This window comes from Manis javanica, chromosome 1 (assembly GCF_040802235.1).
Source record: "Manis javanica isolate MJ-LG chromosome 1, MJ_LKY, whole genome shotgun sequence".
NCBI lineage: Eukaryota > Metazoa > Chordata > Mammalia > Pholidota > Manidae > Manis > Manis javanica.
The window spans coordinates 45,652,818-45,675,025 of NC_133156.1; the positions used below are offsets into that span (position 1 = coordinate 45,652,818).

The window sequence follows — 22,208 nt, forward strand, 5'->3', positions numbered from 1 at the left end:
GGAAACTCTGATTTAACACATTTTAGAGGTAATAGGTCAGGGGCATTACTACCAATATGAACAGAAAAGCCACATGCTATGAAATAAACAAATCTAATTATTAAAATGTTAAAACAGCACGGCCTAAGAAGGTAGCACATTTCAAAAATATGTTTAATGCTTCTATGAAATCTTAACCAGATGGCCACAAGTGCTACAAATGTATGCCAGATATAAAAGTATTTCTTAATCTATGACACATGGATAACATTAAAAATGTGTGGGCAACAGTTAATACAGATTTTATGAAAATATTTATATGTTAACAGCAAAACCACTTATACATCTTTTTTAAACTTCCTGTATAATATGTAGTTTGGAAGGGTCATGTGTCCCAACTTCCTGATCTAATAAATCAATGAAAATGTATTTAAGTTTTTACAGCATAGACTATCTTAGGATAAGTCCTTTAGAAACCATTTCACCGGAGAGAGGAAAAGATGGTGGCATGAGTAGTGTGGCAGTAAGCTCCTCCCAAAACCATATATATTTTGAAAATACAGCAAATACAACTATTCCTAAAAGACTGATAAGAAGATACAGTACACCAGCCAGGCTACATCTGCAAGAATCCACCATCTCACAGAAAAGGGTAAGATACAAAGCCATGACCCAGAGGGACCTGAGCACTCCCCCCACCCCAGCTCACCGGTGGGAGGAAAAGAATCAGAGCAGGGAGGGAGTGGAAGCACAGGAATGTTAAATAAATAGCCCTAGTAACTTGCCTCTGGAGCACAGACACACATTGCATGGTGCTCTGGAAATTACAGGAGCAGAGAAGCAAAATCTAAGACTATAAGACTGCGAACAGGTTCCCACAAACGGCTGCCCAGGGACAAAAGAAAAGAAGGTGCTTTAAAAGTCTTAAAGGGACAAGGGTTTAACAGGTAGACAAAATCATCCTAGCACATTCAGCCCAGCAGGCTGGGAACTTTAAGGAACTTCAGGCACCCTAACCCCATGGGTGCAACGCAGCTCCGAGAACCCTTACAGCAATAAGCAGCCTGCTGTTCCCTCCTCCTCACCGGTAACTGCAAGCAAAGTGACTGTCTCTGCCATTGCTGCAGACCAGCCAGAGAGCAGCCCTGCCTACAGCAACCACACAGCTTAACATAAAGGATTCTCCCTGCATGTGGCTAACCAGTCCAATCCTGGAGGCTGCTCCCTGTGCATGGTTGAATGGCACAGACAGTGGACATGGGCGCAGAGACAGGAAGGGATGAAGGGGCTTTGTTCTCACTGCAGGACATATGCCTCTTGCCTGCAACCCCCCGCCAGTGCTACAGGCCATCCAGAGGGCAGCCCCGCCCACAGCAACCCAGGGGATTAACACTGAGGCTTCTCTCTGTGTGCAGTTGATTGGTACAGACTGCAGAGAGAGTCACAGACCGGGAGACAAGACCGGGGCCTTGTTCTCATGACAGAACATGTGCTGTTCACCTGTAACCCCCGCTAGTGCCATAGACTATCCCAACGGCCGCCCCACCCCAGGAAAGCTCAGGGAATTAACCTAGAGGCTGCTCACTGTGTATGGTTGAATGCTACAGACAGCAGAGACAGGTGTGGAGGCCGGGAGGCAGGAACTGGCCTTGTTCTTACAGTAGACACATGTGCTACTGGCCTGCAAAACCTGCTATTGTCCTAAGCCAGGGAAGCTCAGGGGATTAACCCAGAGGCTGCTCCCTGTGTGTGGTTGACCAGCACAGGCAGCAGAGATGGGAAAGGTGACTGGCAAGCAGGAAAGGACTTTGTTCTCCCAGCTGACACATGTGCCACTCACTGGTGACCACTCCCATCACTGAAAAGGCAGAAGAGCCTTGTTCAGTCCAAAATCCCTCAAACACCAGAGAGAGGGCTTCATGAGACTGAAATCATCAATCTTCCTGAAAAGAATGCAAAATAAAAGTCATAAGCATGCTGATGGAGCTACAGAGAAATATTCAAGAGCTAAGGGATGAATTCAGATGGGAGATAACAGAAAGAAAACAAACAATGGAAGAATTAAAGAGCAGACTAGATTGATGGTGCTGCCATTGAAGTTGAACAGTGCGAAGGGGAGGTGTGGAGCTGAATATATGTACAACTCACTCTAAGAGGACGCCCCATGCTGAGCACCAGATGTAGTGTGCTGCTTGTGTTCTTTGGGTGAAATGAGAGAACAAAAAACACAGACAACACAGACAGACAGACAATGGCTGCAGCCCCGATGTGGCATAGCACCTTTATTTTTATACTGCCTTTCTTGGACCTCAGCCAAGTGCTATACTCATCTTTCCCATCTCAGGGGTGGGCAGGCCAGAGCACCTTGTTGATTTTCTTAGAAGCTTCCTGGTAAGCAGGGGCATTGTTTTCACACATCCTTAAGGTCTCCCTATTTTCAGAATGAGGAGTCTTGGCTTGTCTTTGAAGACAAGATATGTTTTTGTGGGCAGATAACTTCCAAGGACTGCACCAGTTGCTCTCAAGCTGGTGCTCTCCCATGCTGCATTCAGACATGGGGGAAGGTGCTTTCCCATTCTGCCTACAAACATGTGAGAAGATAAAGGCCATCCCCTACACTAGATGATGTGGAAGAGACTGTTAATGGAATAGAAATAAGAGAACAGGAATACAGAGAAGCTGAGGCAGAGAGAGATAAAAGATTTTCTAGGAAAGAAAGAATATAGGGGTATCAGAAGAAGAGAGAGAAAAGGGGATAGAAAGTATCCTTGAATAAATAATTGCTGAAAACTTCCCCTATCTGGGGAAGGAAATAGTCTTTCAGGCCACGGAAGTCCACAGATCTCCCAATGTAAGAGACCCGAGAAGGACAACACCAAGACATGTAATAATTAAAATGGCAAAGATCAAAGACAAAGACAGAGTATTTAAAGCAGTCAGAGAGAGAAAAAAGATCACCTACAAAGGAAAACCCATCAGGCTATCATCAGACTTCTCAGCAGAAAATTTACAGGCCAGAAGGGAATGGCATGATGTATTCAATGTGATGAAATAGACGGGCTTAGAACCAAGAATACTGTTGCCAGCAAGATAATCATTTAAATTTGAAGGAGGGATTAAGCAATTCTCAGCGATAAACATAGGGGTGCATCTGTCTTTTTCAAACTGGAGTGCTGCATTCTTAGGGTAAATTCCTAGAAGTGGAATTCCTGGGTCAAATGATATTTCTATTTGAGCATTCTGAGGAAACTCCATACTGCTTTCCACAATGGTTGAACTAGTGTACATTCCCACCAGCAGTGTAGGAGGGTTCCTCTTTCTCCACAACCTCGCCAACATTTGTTGTTGTTTGTCTTTTGGATGGTGGCCATCCTTACTGGTGTGAGGTGATATCTCATTGTGGTTTTCATTTGCATTTCTCTGATAACTAGCGATGTGGAGCATCTTTTTGTGTGTCTGTTGGCCATCTGAATTTCTCCTTTGGAGAACTGTCTGTTCAGCTCCTCTGCCCATTTTTTAATTGGATTATTTGCTTTTTGTTTGTTGAGGAGTGTAAGCACTTTATATATTTTGTATGTCAAGCCTTTATTAGATCTGTTATTTATGAAAATATTCTGCCATACTGTAGGGTACCTTTTTGTTCTATTGATGGTGTCCTTTGCTGTACAGAAGACTTTCAGCTTGATATAGTTACACTTGTTCATTTTTGCTTTTGTTTTCCTTGCCCGGGGAGATTTATTCATGAAGAAGTCACTAATGTTCACATACAAGAGATTTTTGCCTATGTTTTTTTCTAAGAGTTTTATGGTTTCATGACTTACATTCAGGTCTTTGATCCATTTTGAATTTACTTTTGTGTATGGGGTTAGACAGTGATCTAGTTTCATTCTCTTACATGCAGCTGTCCAGTTTTGCCAGCACCATCTGTTGAAGAGACTGTTGTTTCGCCATTGTATGTCCATGGCTCCTTTATCGAATATTAATTAACCATATATGTTTGGGTTATTGTCTGCAGTCTCTAATCTGTTCCACTGGTCTGTGGCTATGTTCTTGTGCCAGTACCAAATTGTCTTGATTACTATGGCTTTGTAGTAGAGCTTGAAGTTGGGGATTGAGATCCCCCACACTTTATGCTTCTTTGTCAGGATTGCTTTGGCTATTCAGGGTCTTTGGTGTTTTCCATATGAATTTTTGAACTATTTGTTCCAGTTCATTGAAGAATGTTGCTGGTAATTTGATAGGGATTGCATCAAATTTGTATATTGCTTTGGGCAGGATGGCCATTTTGACAATATTAATTCTTCCTAGCCAAGAGCATGGGATGAGTTTCCATTTGTTAGTGACCTCTTTAATTTCTCTTAAGAGTGTCTTGTAGTTTTCAGGGTATAGGTCTTTCACTTCTTTGGTTAGGTTTATTCCTAGGTATTTTATTCTTTTTAATGAAATTGTGAATGGAATTGTTTTCCTGATTTTTCTTTCTATTGGCTCATTGTTAGTGTATAGGAAAGCCACAGATTTCTGTGTGTTAATTTCGTATCCTGCAATTTTACTGTATTCCGATATCAGTTCTAGTAGTTTTGGAGTGGAGTCTTTAGGGTTTTTTATGTACAATATCATGTCATCTGCAAATAGTGACAGTTTAACCTTTTCTTTACCAATCTGGATTCCTTGTATTTCTTTGTTTTATCTAATTGCCGTGGCTAGGACCTCCAGTACTATGTTAAATAACAGTGGGGAGAGTGGGCATACCTGTCTTGTTCCCCATCTCAGAGGAAAAGCTTTCAGCTTCTCGCTGTTCAATATGATGTTGCCTGTGGGTTTATGGTACATGGCCTTTATTATGTTGAGGTACTTGCCCTCTATACATATTTTGTTTTTATCATGAGTTTTTATCATGTTTTATCATGATAGAGTTTTTATCATGAATGGATGTTGAATTTTGTCGAATGCTTTTTCAGCATCTATGGAGATGATCATGTGATTTTTGTCCTTCTTTTTGTTGATGTGGTGGATGATGTTGATGGTTTTTCGAATGTTGTACCATCCTTGCATCCCTGGGATGAATCCCACTTGGTCGTGGTGTATGATCCTTTTGATATGTTTTTGAATTCAGTTTGCTAATATTTTATTGAGTATTTTTGCATGTATATTCATCAGGGATATTGGTCTGTAATTTTCTTTTTTGGTGGGGTCTTTGCCTGGTTTTGGTATTAGGGTGACATTGGCTTCATAGAATGAGATTTTGGGAGTATTCCCTCCTCTTCTATTTTTTGGAGAACTTTAAGGAGAATGGGTATTATGTCTTCTCTAAATGTTTGATAAAATTCAGCAGTGAATCCATCTGGCCTGAGAGTTTTGTTCTTGGGTAGTTTTTTGATTAGCAATTCGATTTCATTGCTGGTAATTGGTCTGTTTAGATTTTGTGTTTCTTCCTTGGTCAGTCTTGGAAGGATGTATTTTTCTAGGACGTTGTCCATTTCTTCTAGGTTTTCCAGCTTCTTAGCATATAGGTTTTCATAGTAGTCTCTAATAATTGTTTGTATTTCTGTTGGGTCCGTCATGATGTTTCCCTTCTCATTTCTCATTCTGTTGATGTGTGTTGATTCTCTTTTTCTCTTAATAAGTCTGGCTAGAGGCTTATCTATTTTGTTTATTTTCTCAAAGAACCAGCTCTTGCTTTTATTTTTTCTATTGTTTTATTCTTCTCAATTTTGTTTATTTCTTCTCTGATCTTTATTATGTCCCTCCTTCTGCTGACTTTAGGCCTCATTTGTTCTTCTTTTTCCAATTTTGATAACTGTGATGTTAGACTATTCATTTGGATTTGTTCTTACTCCTTTAAATATGCCTGTATTGCTATATACTTTCCTCTTAAGACTGCTTTCACTATGTCCCAAAGAACTTGAGGCTTTGTGTTGTTGTCATTTATTTCCATATGTTGCTGGATCTCCATTTTAATTTGGTTGTTGATCCATTGATTATTTAGAAGCGTGTTGTTAAGCCTTCATGTTTTTGTGAACCTTTTGCTTTCTTCGTACAATTCATTTCTAATTTTATACCTTTGTGGATTGAAAAGTTGGTTGGTAGGATTTCAATCTTTTTGAATTTACTGAGGCTCTTTTTGTGGCCTAGTGTTTGGTCTGTTCTGGAGAATGTTCCATGTGCACTTGAGTAGAATGTGTATCCTTCTGCTTTTGGGTGTAGAGTTCTATAGATGTCTATTAGGTCCATCTGTTCTAGTGTGTTGTTCAGTGCCTCTGTGTCCTTACTTATTTTCTGTCTGGTGGATATGTCCTTTGGAGTGAATGGTGTGTTGAAGTCTCCTAAAATGAATGCATTGCAGTCTATTTCCTCATTTAGTTCTGTTAGTATGTGTTTCACATATGCTGGTGCTCCTGTGTTGGGTGCATATATATTTATAATGGTTACATCCTCTTGTTGGATTGAGCCCTTTATCATTATGTAATGTCTTTATTTATCTCTTGTTACTTTCTTCGTTTTGAAGTCTATTTTGTCTGATACTAGTACTGCAACTCCTGCTTTTTTCTCCCTATTGTTTGCATGAACCATCTTTTTCCATCCCTTGACTTGTAGTCTGTGCATGTTTTTGGGTTTGAGGTGAGTCTCTTGTAAGCAGCATATAGATGGGTCTTGTTTTTTTATCCATTCAGTGACTCTATGTCTTTTTATTGGTGCTTTCAGTCCATTTACATTTAGGGTGATTATCGATAGGTATGTACTTATTGATTGCCATTTCAGGCTTTAGATTTGTGGGTACCAAAGGTTGCAGGTTACTTTCCTTACTCTCTAAGAGTCTAACTTAACTCACTTAGTATGCTGTTACAAACACAATCTAAAGTTTCTTTTCTATTTCTTTTCCTTTTTCTTCCTCCTTCATTCTTTACATATTAGGTATCAGATTCTATACTTTTCTCTATCCCTTGTTTGGCTTTGGGAATAATCAATTTAATTTTGCATTTGCCTCACAATCAGCTGCTCCACCCACCCTACCATGATTTTACTACCTCTGGTGACAGCTCTCCAACCCTAGGAACACTTCCATCTATAGCTGTCCCTCCAAAATAGACTGCAGATATGCTTTGTGGGAGGTAAACTCTCTCAGCTTTTGCTTATCTGGAAATTGTTTAATCCCTCCTTCAAATTTAAATGTTAATCTTGCTGGATAAAGTAATCTTGGTTCCAGGCCCTTCTGCTTGATGGCATTTAATACATCATGCCACTCCCTTCTGGCTTGTAAGTTTTCTACTGAGAAGTCTGATGTTAGTCTGATGGTCTTTCCTTTTTATGTGACCTTATTTCTGCCTCTGGCTGCTTTTAACAGTCTGTCCTTATCCTTGATCTTTCCCATTTTAATTACTATGTGTCTTGCTGTTGTCTTCCTTGGGTCTGTTGTGTTGGGGGATCTGTGGATCTCCATGGCCTGACAGACTATGTCCTTCCCCAGACTGGGGAAGTTTTCAGCAACTACCTCCTCAAAGACACTTTCTATCCCTTTTCCTCTCTCTTCTTCTGGTATCCCTTTAATGCGAATATTTTTCCACTTGGATTGGTCACACACTTCTCTCAATATTCTTTCATTTTTAGAGATCCTTTTTTCTCTCTGTGCCTCAGCTTCTTTGTATTCCTCTTCTCTAGTTTCTATTTCATTTATTGTGTCCTCCACCATATGCAACCTGCTTTTAATACCCTCCATCGTGTTCTTTAAAGATTGGATCTCTGACGTGAATTCATTCCTGAGTTCTTGAATGTCTTTCCTTACCTCCATTAGGATGTTTATTATTTTTATTTTGAACTTCCTTTCAGTAAGAGTCACGAGGTCCATATCATTTAAATCTTTCTTGGGAGTTGTATTAACAGTTTTACTCTGGACAACGTTCCTTCGGCGTTTCTTGTTTGTGTATGGCCCCCTCTAGTGTCCAGAAGCTCTACTCTGGAGCTGCTGAGCCCCTGAAGCAATGTCAGGTGTCGCAGGGGAGCATTACTGGAGGTATGAAAGAGCTTTTCCCTGCCTCCAATCTCCACAACCTGAGCCAGTGGGCCAGGCACACAGGTATAAGTTTTTGTCCCAGAGCAGCCAGATATGGATCCTTGCTTTCCACAAGCAGCTGGAATCCCAGTCTCCCCAGGAACTCTGTCTGTATTAACTTTCCAACCCGGTAGTCACGCGAGTCTCATGAAAGCACCATGAAATGTAGGTTTGTGCTCCCAGAGCAGATCTCCAGAGCTAGGTAATCAGCATTTCCAAGCCTTCCACTCCCTCCCTGCTTCATTTGTCTTCTTCCCGCTAGTGAGCTGGGGTGGAGGAGGGGCTCAGGTCCCATGGAGCCACAACTCTGGTACATTACACCATTCGCTGAGGTCTGCTCTTTTCTCCAGGTATGTGCAGTCTGATGCGTCCTCTTTCCTGTTGCTCTCTCAGGATTAGTTGTGCAAATTATATTTTCTAATTCTAACCAGTTTTAGGAGGAAGCCTCTTTCTCTCTTCTCACGACACCATCTTTAATCCTCCTGCCTTGAATCTTTTTTAACCACGAATCCAAAGCCTGCAATGCCAATAAGTACATATCTATCAATAATAACCCTAAATATAAATGGTCTGAATGCATCAATCAAATGACACAAAGTTATAGATTGCATAAGAAAGCAAGAGCCATCTATACTCTGCCTACAGTAGACTCACTTCAAACCCAAAGACATACACAGAATAAAAGTGACGGGATGGAAAAAGTTATTTCATCCAAACAATAGGGAGGAAAAGCAGGTGTTGCAGTACTTCTATAAGACAAAATGGATTTCAAAACAAGGAGTGTAATAAGAAAAATGGAAGGACATTGCATAATGATAAAGGGGTTAGTCCAACAAGAGGATTTAACCATTAAAAATATCTATGCATCCAACATAGGAGCACCTCCATATGTGAAACAAATACTAACAGAATTAAAGAAGGAAATAAAATGCAATGCATTCATTTTAGGAGACTTCAGTACACCACTCACTCCAAAAGATAGAGCAACCAGACAGAAAATGAGTAAGGAGACACAGGCTCTGAACAACACATTAGAACATATGGACCTAAAATACATCTGTAGAACATTCCACTCAAAAGCAGCAAAATACACATTCTTCTCAAGTGCACATGGAACATATTCCAGATTTGACCACATACTAGGCCACAAAAGAGCCTCATTAAATTCAAAAAGATTGAAATTCTACCAACCAACTTCTCAGTTCACAAAGGTATTAAACTAGAAATAAAATTGTACAAAGAAAACAAAAGGCTCACAAACACATGGAGGCTAACAATATGCTCCTAAGCAATCAATGATTCAATGACCAAATTAAAACAGAGATCAAGCAAAACATGGAGACAAATGAAAACAACAGCACAATGCCCCAACTTCTGTGGGACATAGCAAAGGGAACTCTAACAGGAAAGTATATAGCAATCCAGGCCTATTTAAAGAAGGATGAACATCCCCAAATGTATATTCTAAATTCACAATTATTGAAACTGGAAAAAGAAGAACAAATGAGGTGCAATGTCATTAGGAGAGACATAATAAAGATCAGAGAAGAAATTAATAAAATTGAGAAGAACAGAACAATTGAAAATCAATGAAACCAAGAGCTGGTCCTTTGAGAAAATAAACAAAATAGATAAATTTGTAACCAGACTTATTAAGAAAAAAGGAGAATCTACACACATAAACATAATCAGAAATGAGAAAGGAAAATTTACTATGGGCAACACAGAAATACAAAGAATTATAAGAGAATACTGTGAAAAAGTATATGCTAATAAACTGGATAACTGAGAAGAAATGGACAACTTACTAGAAAAATACAACCTTCCAAGACTGACCCAGGAAGAAACAGTAATTAATTGTAAGCAGACTAATTACCAGCAATGAAATTGAATTGGTAATCAAGAAACTATCCAGGAACAAAATGCCTGACCCAGATGGCTTCACTGCTGAATTTTATCAGACATTTAGAGGAGATATAATGTCCATTTTCCTTAAAGTTTTCCAAAAAATAGAAGAGGAGGAAATACTTCAAAATACATTCTATGAAGCCAGCATCACTATAATACCAAAAACAGGCAAAAAAAGAAAACTACAGACCAATACCTCTGATAAATATACATGAAAGTACTTAACAACATATTAGCAAGCTGAATTCAAAAATACATCAAGAGGATCATACACCATGATCAAGTGGGATTCATCCCAGGGATGCAAGGATAACACAACATTTGAAAATCCAGCACCACATCAACAAAAAGAAGGACAAAAATCACATGATCATCTCCATAGATGCTGAAAAAGCATTTGACAAAATTCAACATCCATTCATGATAAAAACTCTCAATAAAATAGGTATAAAGGGCAAGTAACTCAACATAATAAAGGCCTATATGGTAAACCCACACCCAACATCATACATAACAGTGAGAAGCTAAAAGGTTTTCCTGTGTAAGATTAGGAACAAGACAATGATGTCCACTCTCCCTGCTTCTAGTCAACATAGTTCTGGAGGTTCTACTCATGGCAAACAGACAACACATAGAAAAAAAAGGCATCCAGACTGGAAAGGAAGAATTTAAGCTCTCCCTGTTTGCAGATGACATGATATTGTATACAAAATCCCTAAAGAATCCACTCCAAAACTGATAGATCTAATATCTGAATTTAGAAAATTTGCAGGGTACAAAATTAATACACAGAAATCTGTTGCATTCCTATACACTAATGATGAACTAGAAGAACGAGAAATCAGGAAAACAATTCCATTCCCAATTGCATCAAAAAGAATAAAATACCTAGGAATAAACCTAACCAAGGAAGTGAAAAATCTATACCCTGAAAACTACAAGACCCTCTAAAGAGAAATTAAAGAGGACACTAATAAATGGAAATTCATCTCATGCTCTTGGGTGGGAAGAATTAGTATTGTCAAAACGGCCATCCTGCCAAAGGCAATCTACAGATTTAATGCAATCCCTATCAAATTACCAATAGCATTCTTTAACGAACTGGAACAAATAGTTTAAAATTCATGTGGAACCACAAAAGACCCTGAATAGCCAAAGCAATTCTGAGAAGGAAAAATAAAGCTGGGGGGATATTGCTTCCCAACTTCAAGCTCTACTACAAAGCCATGGTAATCAACATAATTTGGTACTGGCAAAAGAACAGACCCATAGACCATTGGAACAGAATAGAGAGCCCAGATATAACCCCACACCTATATGGCCAATTAATATATGATAAAGGAGCCATGGACATACAATGGGGAAATGACAGACTCTTCAACAGTTGGTGTTGGCAAAACTGGACAGCTACATGTAAGAGAATGAAACCGGTACATATACACAATGGAATATTATTCAGCCATAAGAAGAAACCAAATGCTTCCCTTTGCAACAACATGGATGTATCTAGACAGTATTATGTCCAGTGATATAAACCAGGTGGAGAAAGACAAGCACCAAATGATTTTACTCATCTGTGGAATATAAGAACAAAGCAAAAACTGAAGGAACAAAACAGCAGAAGACTCAAAGAACCCAAGAATGGATTAACAGTTACCAAAGGGAAAGGGACCAGGGAGGATGGGTGGGAAGGGAGGGATAATGGGAATAAGGGGCATTACTATTAGCACACATAATGTAGAGGGGGGCATGAGGAGGCAGTATAGCACAGAGAAGACAAATAGTGACTCTACAGCATTTCATTATGCTTGTGGACAGTGACTGTAATGGAGTGTGTGGTGGGGACTTAATAATGTTGGGAATCTAGTAACCACAATATTGCTCATGTAATTGTGTATTAATAATACCAGAATTATTTTTTTGAGAGGGCATCTCTCATATTTATTGATCAAATGGTTGTTAACAACAATAAAATTCTGTATAAGGGACTCAATGCACAATCATTAATCAACCCCAAGCCTAATTCTCAACAGTCTCCAATCTTCTGAAGCATAACGAACAAGTTCTTACATGGCAAACCAATTCTTAGATAGTGAATAAGTTCTTACATGGTGAACAGTGCAAGGGCAGTCATCACAGAAACTTTCGGTTTTGATCACGCATTATAAACTATAAACAATCAGGTCAAATATGAATATTTGTTTGACTTTTATACTTGATTTATATGTGAATCCCACATTTCTCCCTTATTATTATTATTATTATTATTATTATTATTATTATTATTATAAATAAAATGCTGAAGTGGTAGGTAGATGCAAGATAAAGGTAGAAAACATAGTTTAGTGCTGTAAGAGAGCAAATGTAGATGATCAGGTGTGTGCCTATGGACTAAGTATTAATCCAAGCTACACAAGGGCAACAAAACATCCACGGATGCAGAAGATTTCTCTCAAAACGGGGGTCGGGGTGAGGTTCTAAGCCTCACCTCTGTTGATCCCCAATTTCTCACCTGATGGCCTCCCTGCGACTGTGCCTGTCTTAGGTTGTTCCTCCCTTGAGGAATTTTACCCATCTGTGGCTAACCAGTCATCTTCCGGGGCCATACAGGGAAATGTAAAGTTGGTAAGTGAGAAACAATATTGTTTGAAAAGGTTAGCTTTTTACTTCTTTGCATATTTATGCCCTGTGGCTTCTATGCCCAGCATTTGTCTTGAGGTATCTTTACCACTTGGAAGAATTATGATACTTGGTAATTTCGATATGAGGCACCAGAAATTTTTTGATCTAAGAAAAAAAAAAAGGATCTAGCCAGCTATCCTAATACTTACCAAATAGTTCTTCTTCCATGCTGGAAAAAAAAAAAAAGAAACCATTTTCCCAGTAGTATTGGGTCATTGTAAATATACTGAATTCACCAGGTTGTATTTCTCTGAACATGGAAAGCTTTTTAGTTTTAAGGCAAGTTTGTCAATACAAGATGACATGACTTTCACTGGCTACTTTTTATTCTTCTAAATAGAAAATAATCAGAGTTAAAGTCTGTAAGCTATAATAAGTCAAATATATAATATCCAACAAAGTAAGATAAAAAGGACATAATATAAAAACCTCCTGTGGCATATTCCTATGAAATTTATTTCTGCAGAAGGTGTCTGCCACAGCACTTGTACATTTCATTGTAATAGTAACAATTATAATGATGATAGGCATATTACCTTGAATGCTTAGCATACATTAAAATTTTCAATGTTAGCTTGCCTAGTACCATTCTCAGTTCTACTTATAAACTCCAAGTTTTTCTTTATTTTCTGATTCTACTGTTTCAAAGTGCTCAAAATGCATAGGCAATTGTAAGAAACTTTGGGAAAGTATGTATTTGCATCAAATGTGTTTGCCAATTAATATATACTCAGTGCCTTTCTTGAAGAATCACAGTTCAAATTAGAATATTTAAGTCTTCAAGGAATAGTCTAGTAAAACTTCTATTTAGTACAGTCAAAGCCCAAATGTATATCCTACAGGACCCTTTTTCCATATTGTACCAATAACATATTTTCAAATTCTAGTGCTTTGTGAAACATAATTAGGGAAAATTACCTTGGCTTATCAATGTATTGATTATGTCTATGCTTATAATTGCTTTTCATTCACCATATTCACAGAAATTCCCTAGATAACTGTTTCTCAACTCTTCTCAGAACTACCAGATTTGGTTCAATCGTCTACTCTAATTCTAGTGAACCCCTGACGTGGAAGAAGGACTGGTAATACCCATTTTTCTGGTGACTCTTAAGTCTCAAGAATACTCACAGATCATTTAGGCCTGTAAGAAGGACACATTTTGTAGGCTTTGTTTTTATTTCATATTAGAAAATGCTATTCAGTTTCAAGGGTTGTGATCATTGAAAGAGTTATCAGTAATTGAAGGATATAATAAAAATGAAAAATGATAGGCCTAGAGAAACAAGAGTGAATTAAAGAGAAATCTAGGTTAATAGAAGTTCCATGTAAAAAATGAATATAAAACCAGCATCAGTTAACCTGGTAGGGATAACTTGCAAGGAGAACAGGTCTCCATGGGAGAGTAGGAACACCGTGGTCAGTGGGTGGGAAAATAGATTTGGAGGGGATGGTTGCTAGGAGAACTGGAAAACCAGTAAATGAGACCAGTTTTTCTGACTGCCAGGAAAGAGGGTGGCATCTAGAGATGGATATTGGTGTAGGATTTTTATTTTGTGCCAGGTGATCTCAGTGAGTCTTCTTGACTATGCTCTCAGTGCTGCAGTTTAGAGGCTAAATTACTGCTAGTTTTTAGTTCCAATAGGAATTATAGTGTTATGAAAATAGAAGACTATTAGAGATTGTGTGTCATTCACAACCTATTGTCCTAGATTTTCTAAATGTAGACAAAATAATGTCTGCCTATACTCTCCAAGCTGAAGGAATTTATGGTATACTATTCAATAGTAGAAACTCTTTGGAGGAAAGGTAAGGGTAGCCAGGATGTATCAGCTACTTCATGAATTAAATGGTATGTGATTATGGAGACTAGCCAGACCTTTCATCACTTCAGGTCTTATTTCTCTTGAAACCTAGGTTGTCCTTGAAAAGTGGGTATGTATGACAGTTTTCCTTAGAGGAAGACTCCTGTAAACAATGTGTTAGTAGCAGACAGAATTTGCCCCTTGAGAATATCAATTTCTCAAGTCCTGTCACCTCTACCTGTTTGTCTCAGCTCCCTCCTGTTCCTCTGAATCCCCTGCCAGTAGGTACTCCTAGTTCAAGGTTACTAAGAGTCCCTTAGACTTGGCATCTGCCCAATTCTCAGAAACTTGAGTACTAGGAAAGGTATTGTGATTCTGGATAAACCTTACCTCCAATGAACGTAGTGAATATTCAATTAATTGTAATTGAATGAATTGATTTAAAAAGTTGAGACTGCTTTGCTGTCATTAGGACATTCACTTGTTCATTGAAAATGATGGAAATTCTTTCAGCCTTACTTACAAAGTAAGCCTTACTTCAAAGCTGTGAATGGTTAGATTAACAAGGGAGTCCAGATGGGATGCAGTTTTGTGGTATTATTTTTTGATGGAACAATTCTTGATTTCTCTAATTAATCTCAGGCAATTTTCAAAAGAAAAAAATTCAAATAAATGAAAACAAAACACTTCCAACATCTGCACATGTATTCTAGAAATATACATTAAATTTTGTTTGCCTGTGAAGATATTGCTATTCACACTACTTTCATCAAGTTGCCAGCCAGCCAGCTTATCTCTTATGTACAGTCTGTGGAAGAGGAGTCTCTCTTTGCAGAAATTATTGAAAATGGTCTTACAAAGAGAAGTAAAGGGAACAAAGGCCAACTTGCAGCATGACTAAGATGGCTTTCTTTGGTTTACAATATTCTTAAAATATTAATATTAAACTTGTGGTTTCTTTTGTTTTTAAGGAATGCAGAAAATGAATTGATGGAATCATTTACTAAAAAAAAAAAGTTCAGCTGACTTTAAGGTATAAGCCTTTTGTGAATACTTTCCATAGATTTAGACAGATTATAGCTCCTCATTGCTAAAGGAAAAATCTTCACTGAAATTGAAAAGATTTGCAATATTTCAGAAATACTTATCATTTTTAAATGATGACATTAGTTCTAGTTCATATGTTGTATTAAATGTGCCCATTTCTGGGGTATACTGAGCCATTATGTTCTTATAAGTGCCACATTGGTCATTTTCAAATTAGGTATCAAGTAGATAGCATTTTGTTTTTTTCTCATTGCCAGGATAAATCTAAGGTAGGGAAACCAAACAAAAGGACTTAGTTTGTTTGATTACCTTCCAAATTTCAGTGAAACAACATTGTGGCTCAAATTGGGATTGCTATAAAGCCTTTTTTTTCCTATTATAAAGCATTATTTCATTAGGGGATTCCTGATTTATTTATTCTTCACTTACACAGTATTACATAAATAGAAAACAAATTTTTACTTTATTGCTAGTAAGACAGAACCACAGAACATATAATTTGAAAAGGTATGAATTTCCACATAAACTCATTAACTCTAATAAAAAATACTATGTATATTGTTACTTATGGTAGAATTGAGCCTATCTAATCATGTCTACTTTTTATTTTAAAAGATATTTTATATCTCTAATGTCTATATTTGTAAGGACTTTTCCTTAAAATTATGATGCAAATTTTAGTAATAAGTTTTATAGATATGCCATGTACTAAGCATGTATAAAAGTCTTCTAGACCAGTGTTAATTTTGTGTTAATTTTTAAATCAATGGATGTAGAAAACAATGAATCCAAATTATCTTCCCTGGTATTATTAGAAACTCAGAAATAGTTTTCTGGTATTGTCTAGAAAATCTACTATATATAGTCACAGCCCAGCATTCATAACTTTTAGTGGACCATTGTATTAACAACTTGTTTAAGCTTAGATTATCAAGCAATTGTCAGAAAAGAAGCAAAAAGTCACTAAGTGCTATTTCTCCACACTCAGTTGGTTTTCCTTTTGAAAGACTCCTTTTCTGAAAAATGATTTTCTTCCAATAGATGAAAATAAGTACAATTACAGCCATCACTAATTTATTTTGGTCAGAATGTATCAATATAATGTGGGATAAGAGAACATATAGTTATTAACTAAGAGTAAAATTGAAGAGAGAATAACTATAAAATTTTAGGATCACAAGCAAAATGCATAAAATGTAGAAGACATTGGAATACTAATATGTAAATTTTATACAATATGCTATTGAATGACTACTCAATATTTATAGAGAATAAAAAATGGAAGACAAATGATTGATGACTCCTTGAAGGATGAGGCATTGAGCAGCCAAAAATTTATTAAATCATTCTTAATCTGGCTTCCAAGATCGATTTCAACGTATTTGTAGCCTCCTAAAAAAGTATTTGAAGGATTATACTGTGACCATGTGTGCAGTTTTTCAGGTTGAAGCCCAGCGTTTCCAGTGTCAAATGGTCATAAAAAGACTCTACCGAGATTCTGAAGTCTGATTCTTCAGTTTTTAACTTCAAGAAAATAAAGAAGCGTCTGCAGCACCAGAATCATTATGTCATCTATATCCATATCTATGTCTCTACTCATAGTCAGTATACACACATATATACATCTATATATGTAAATATATTGTTTTATAATTTGCTAGCATATTTAAAGAAGATCATATCTTCATTTATGAGTTGAAACACTTGTTTTTATTTTAGTTTACTTTCTATCTTGGTGTAAGTATTCATGAAAAATAGGTAATATAGTAATTGCACTCATTGAAATTATGTGATCTATAGCATCATTACAATGCATCTGAGATGGAAAGTAGCTATGCTTAATATTTATATATTCTTCCCACATTCATTTTGAATTATAACTTAGCAACTATAAGTAAATTTATCAAATAAATAATTTGACCAAAATAATTTGAAAATAATTATACTTCATTTTTCTTTGCAAAAAATTTATATGACCAAATGCAAAAATTATAATTTATAAGTTGAAATTGCATTGTTAGGACATTTGGAAATAAAAGGCAATCAAACTATATTAAATTCATAAAATATACAAAGCACACTTCTACTTGTATATGTGATATTTCTGTAAAACTTTGTATAAAAAAGTTATTTTAGTCACTCTACAAGCTAGAAAAACGTATCTCAAATGAATTTAGACTGTTTTGGGAAAACGAAACAAAAAGATCAGCAATAGAAAATGAAGTATAAGATTATCTTAAGCATCTTGCAATATGGTGAGTTATTTCTCATTGGCTAATTGTTCTGGACTCCCAAAGGAGATGGAATAGGAAGTTATGGATAATAGGAATAATTATGTGAAATAAAGGCTTTATTTAACTTAAAATTAATTAAACAGTCTTTCAAGGAAGAATGTGAAGTATCTTAAAAGCCTCCTATCATAAACTATGATCATAGTCCAGCTGATGATAGTATCATTTCTGTATAAATTATTCTGTTTGCAAATGATAATGTTTCATATATATCATACTGTCACAGTTTCAAATATGTATATAAATACAATTTAAATATATATTAATTTTAAGGTCCCTGTAGGGGACAGCCTTGTTATTAATACAGTAAAGAGCAGATGCTGTAGCATATGGCATACTAACTCATATTTATGTTAATTTTATGTAAATAGGATTTTAACACAGCACCATTAATCTGTTGTTGCTTTGGTTTTCTGATATATCACTTTACCCTCTTTTTGGATGAGATAAATGTAGGTAGTTTAGACTTTCTTAAAAAGTCCCTCTTTAGCAGTCTAAAGAGCAGCAACTTAAATTTTTAACACACATGTTAAAATAGAATGTCAGATCCATAAAGAAACTAAAAAATGTATCTAAATCTTGTTCTCTTGCTCATTTGAAGCATATTTTTAAAAATACAAATGAGAAACAATATGATACCAATGGAGAAAGTAAAGATAGATTTTATTTCAACTAAATGGTTATCTATTGGACAGGTCAAATAGATTGGAGGAAAATTCCCAAAGTATGTTCTTTCCTTGGGGATGCTCTTAGAAGTTCTTCTATTTTAGAAGTTAAAATATTAATTGAACACTATTTTTTATTAAGGATATTCTGATTGTTTTGTGGTCTTAACATCTGCTTTTAGATTACAAACCCAAAGTCATACCCACCTTTATGTATATATGGACATATCATTTATTATATTAATAGTACTATAACTTTCAAAAAATTATTTTTTAATTGAGTGTAATTGACTTATAACACTGTATTTGTTTTAAGTATACATTGTATTAGTTTTAGTCCAGGTGATTTGATATATGCATACAATGAGATATTTACCTCAATAAGTCTGGTAAACATCCATTACAAACAGTTACAAATTTATTTTTCTTGGGATGAGTACTTTTAAAATCTACTCTCTTGGCAAATTTCAAATATACAATAGAGTTTTGTTAGCTACAGTCACCATGCCTTCCTTCTATTACATTCCTAGGACTTACTTATCTTATAACTGGAAGTTTGTACATTCTGACCACATTTACCTATTCCACCTACTCCCCAGGCCTCTCTCCAGTATTCACCTGAGTTCTGTTCTCTGTATGTATGAATGCAGTTTCTAGACTTAGTTTTTTAGATGCCAAATATAGTGATGTTTTATTTCTTACAATATTTGTCTTTATCTTATTAACATAATGTCTTCAATTTTTTTTATTATTATAGTTTTCAAAATAGACATACAATACCTAACATTCTAATAGTTGAAAAATAATAGAGGAAATTTACCTCTTTAGTTTACTCAGAATTATATTAACATTATTCTGAAGGAAGTTAGAAAGTAGACTATTTGATATTATTTTGTTATTTATTACAAGTTAACAGGAATTTACTAAATTAATACATTGAGTTTTAACTTTAAGTTATAATACTAATATAATAACATACTATATTTAGTGTATCTTGCAATCCAACATTAAAGGATAATTAAAACAAAAAAATTGGTAAATACTCAGTTTATTTGTTTCAAAAGACATATGATATCCAAAATTTAAGTGGAAAGGCATGGTATAATATTTTATTCTGCCTTAAGACATGTGTAATATTTCCTGATGTGGACAGTGACATATTTCTTACAAAGAATACAACTGATTTTATTTGGGGTATTTAAAGTTTGGCACCATGAATGGCATTTTTGTCCATGCATTGTCATTGCAGCCTGCTGGCAATCTTGTTTTTTTAATGTCTTAAACAAAAACTCAAACTACCAAAGAGAACCCAGGAGTTCTGCTCTACATATGTAATACCTGGAATACTTGAAATAGAAAATAATTTCTCGACAGATATACATTCATGATATTTAATTTGGGAAGTAGCAAGAAAGTGTAGAAAGGCAGAAAATAAAGCATGTGTAATATCCTACGTCATATAGTAAACGTGTTGGTAAATGATGTGCCGTCACAACACAAACATGAGTCCGATTTTTAAATGATTAGGCATTTTATTCAGGGGAGAACCATCATTCTGAAAGGTCAATAAATTGTTTTTACTCCCCAAATCTGTGCTTATTGGGATGTCCTGGGAGTTTACAACCCAGCCAAAGTGAAAGGACAATTCATGTCATCATCAGGAGAATATAATCAGATCATATATCTTTACTTGACAAGAGCTGGCAATTTAATCTGACAAGATTCTTGCCAACGAGGACAGCTTTAGGAGCTCTACTGCTGCAGTAAAGATTTGACGTGTCATTGAGGGATGTTGTGCAGAAGCCTGACAATAAACCAGGACTTGCTAATGCAGTTGAGGATTGCTGTAAAAATTTATTAGAAACCAGAGACTGTAAAATCACTATACTTCTTCAGAACTGTTTTTCTTTCCCTTGCTGAATATTTATGTGATGTTTCACGCACAGCACATGTCTTAAGACTTGTTTCCTGATGGTGTAAAAGAAGTCTATTATAATGCACATGAAATTGCATGAAATTCAATTAAATGCATGAGAGAGTAAGTAGAATGTCCACCTGTAAGCCCATTTTGACAAGATTTTTTTTTTCATTGATGGTTTTGCTCTCTGTAAATTTAAGGAGTTTTGATAATGGCATTTGTGTTTAAAAAAACAAAAGATATTTACATTCACCTGAGGATTAATTTAACAGAATTTGAAAGTGTGTATGACTTGGAGTAGCAGCAGTCTATGTGTTTTATTTGGAAGGGATGAAGAGAAAGTCTAACTGTGAAGTTACCATTGGCAATGCAGTTGTGGCTGCTGAGTGGTTCTGTACAATCCATATTAAGTCACTAAAAGAAAATGGAAAAAGTCAAGGTAGACACATTATGAGACTGTTTGGTTTTACAGTATACCAGCTCTTTAAAAGGTATTTCCAAATACAGTAACGACATGGGTCAAATAATTGCTAAATGTGAATCAGAAAATACTATACCTTTTCACAGATAAATGTGTCTGAGCAACAGCTTAAAATGAGAATACTGAAAATCTGTCAACAAATAAGACTAAACTTGTCCATCCAACCCTTACTGCACACCTATCCTATTCAAGGCAGTCTGTTAGCTGCTGTGGGAAAGCAACTGTAAGAGACACAGTCAAAAATAGACACAGCACAAATAAGCACTTAGGAAACTGAGAGTGATTGATTCATCACGAGAGCTATAACCTCAAGTTCACTGGCCTGCAAGAAATACACGAATTTGAAATTTGTCCACACTATCTCCCAATTGTATGTTAGAATCTTAAAGATATCTTTCACCTGATAAATCCATTGTTTGAATTTACCCAAAGAGTTCTATTTTATTCTCTGCTCTCTGTTTATTCAGTCTTTTTCCCGAGCTCTTCAGTAAAAGGTAAACCTCACTCGGGCTGTCCTCAGTCTGCATCACTTCTCTCTGCAGTAGTACCTGGGGAAAGGTGTATGAGAGTATTTGGGGTGGGGGGAAGAATTATATTGGGAATGCTTAAAGTGGTTGAAAGACTGACAGGATGATCAGGCATACCTACACAAAGAATATTGTTTGGCAGTCGATCCATCATTGCTTTATTCCCATTTAAGAATGGAGGGATTTTTGCCTTGAGGATTGTGACTGCTCACTGAGCTGCATTTCAGACTTTGCTGCTTTTCCTCTGCATTCTGCAGACTTGGCACTCTTATTCCACTTCACACTAATTGTGATTGCTGACTCGTGCCTGGATGGTAGGCTGCCAAAAGGGCAGGTATCCCAGTGAGACATCATTACCCAGGTTGGCAAATACCTGAGAGCCCTATTTAATGATAGAATCTTACTTTTACAGCACGGGGCATGCTTCCAGTCTCACAGCATCAGTTTTGGGCCATAATATTGTTTGGCAACAGCCTTTCATATTCTTTTGCAAAATAAAAAGAAATAAACTATGAGGATATAGATCAGGTAGATGATCACATACCTGGGAAAAGTTGGGAAGATAATAGCTCTAGGGTAAACATATTTATCTAATTGCTGAAAAAAAAAAGTTTATGCCATGCCTAGAGTAACTTGAGAAATTATATACATAAAAAAGCTTTGTATAGAGAGCTAGGACTCCTTTTAAGTAGACTTTGTTCAAATATTCATCCTGGAATTGAGGTTACTGCTAAGCCATTGAAAACTAGATGGAATGAGTATGATGGGACGGAAGATCTTTGTAGCACCCAGCAGGATACACTGGACAGTCTTTATATTCATTGTTATATTTTAGTGCTGCATACTTAAAAAATTACA

General features: G+C 36.3%; 1 long non-coding RNA gene across 1 annotated transcript in view; it reads left to right on the plus strand.

Moving 5' to 3' along the window:
• The window catches only part of LOC140847960 (uncharacterized), a 252,862-nt gene extending 235,836 nt beyond the window's left edge, over window positions 1–17,026 (plus strand). Inside the window, exons 3-4 of the long non-coding RNA XR_012128324.1 lie at window positions 15,393–15,454; window positions 16,904–17,026. This is a non-coding gene — a long non-coding RNA (uncharacterized lncRNA). The remainder of the gene's footprint in view (window positions 1–15,392; window positions 15,455–16,903) is intronic.
• The last annotated feature ends 5,182 nt before the right edge of the window (window positions 17,027–22,208 follow it).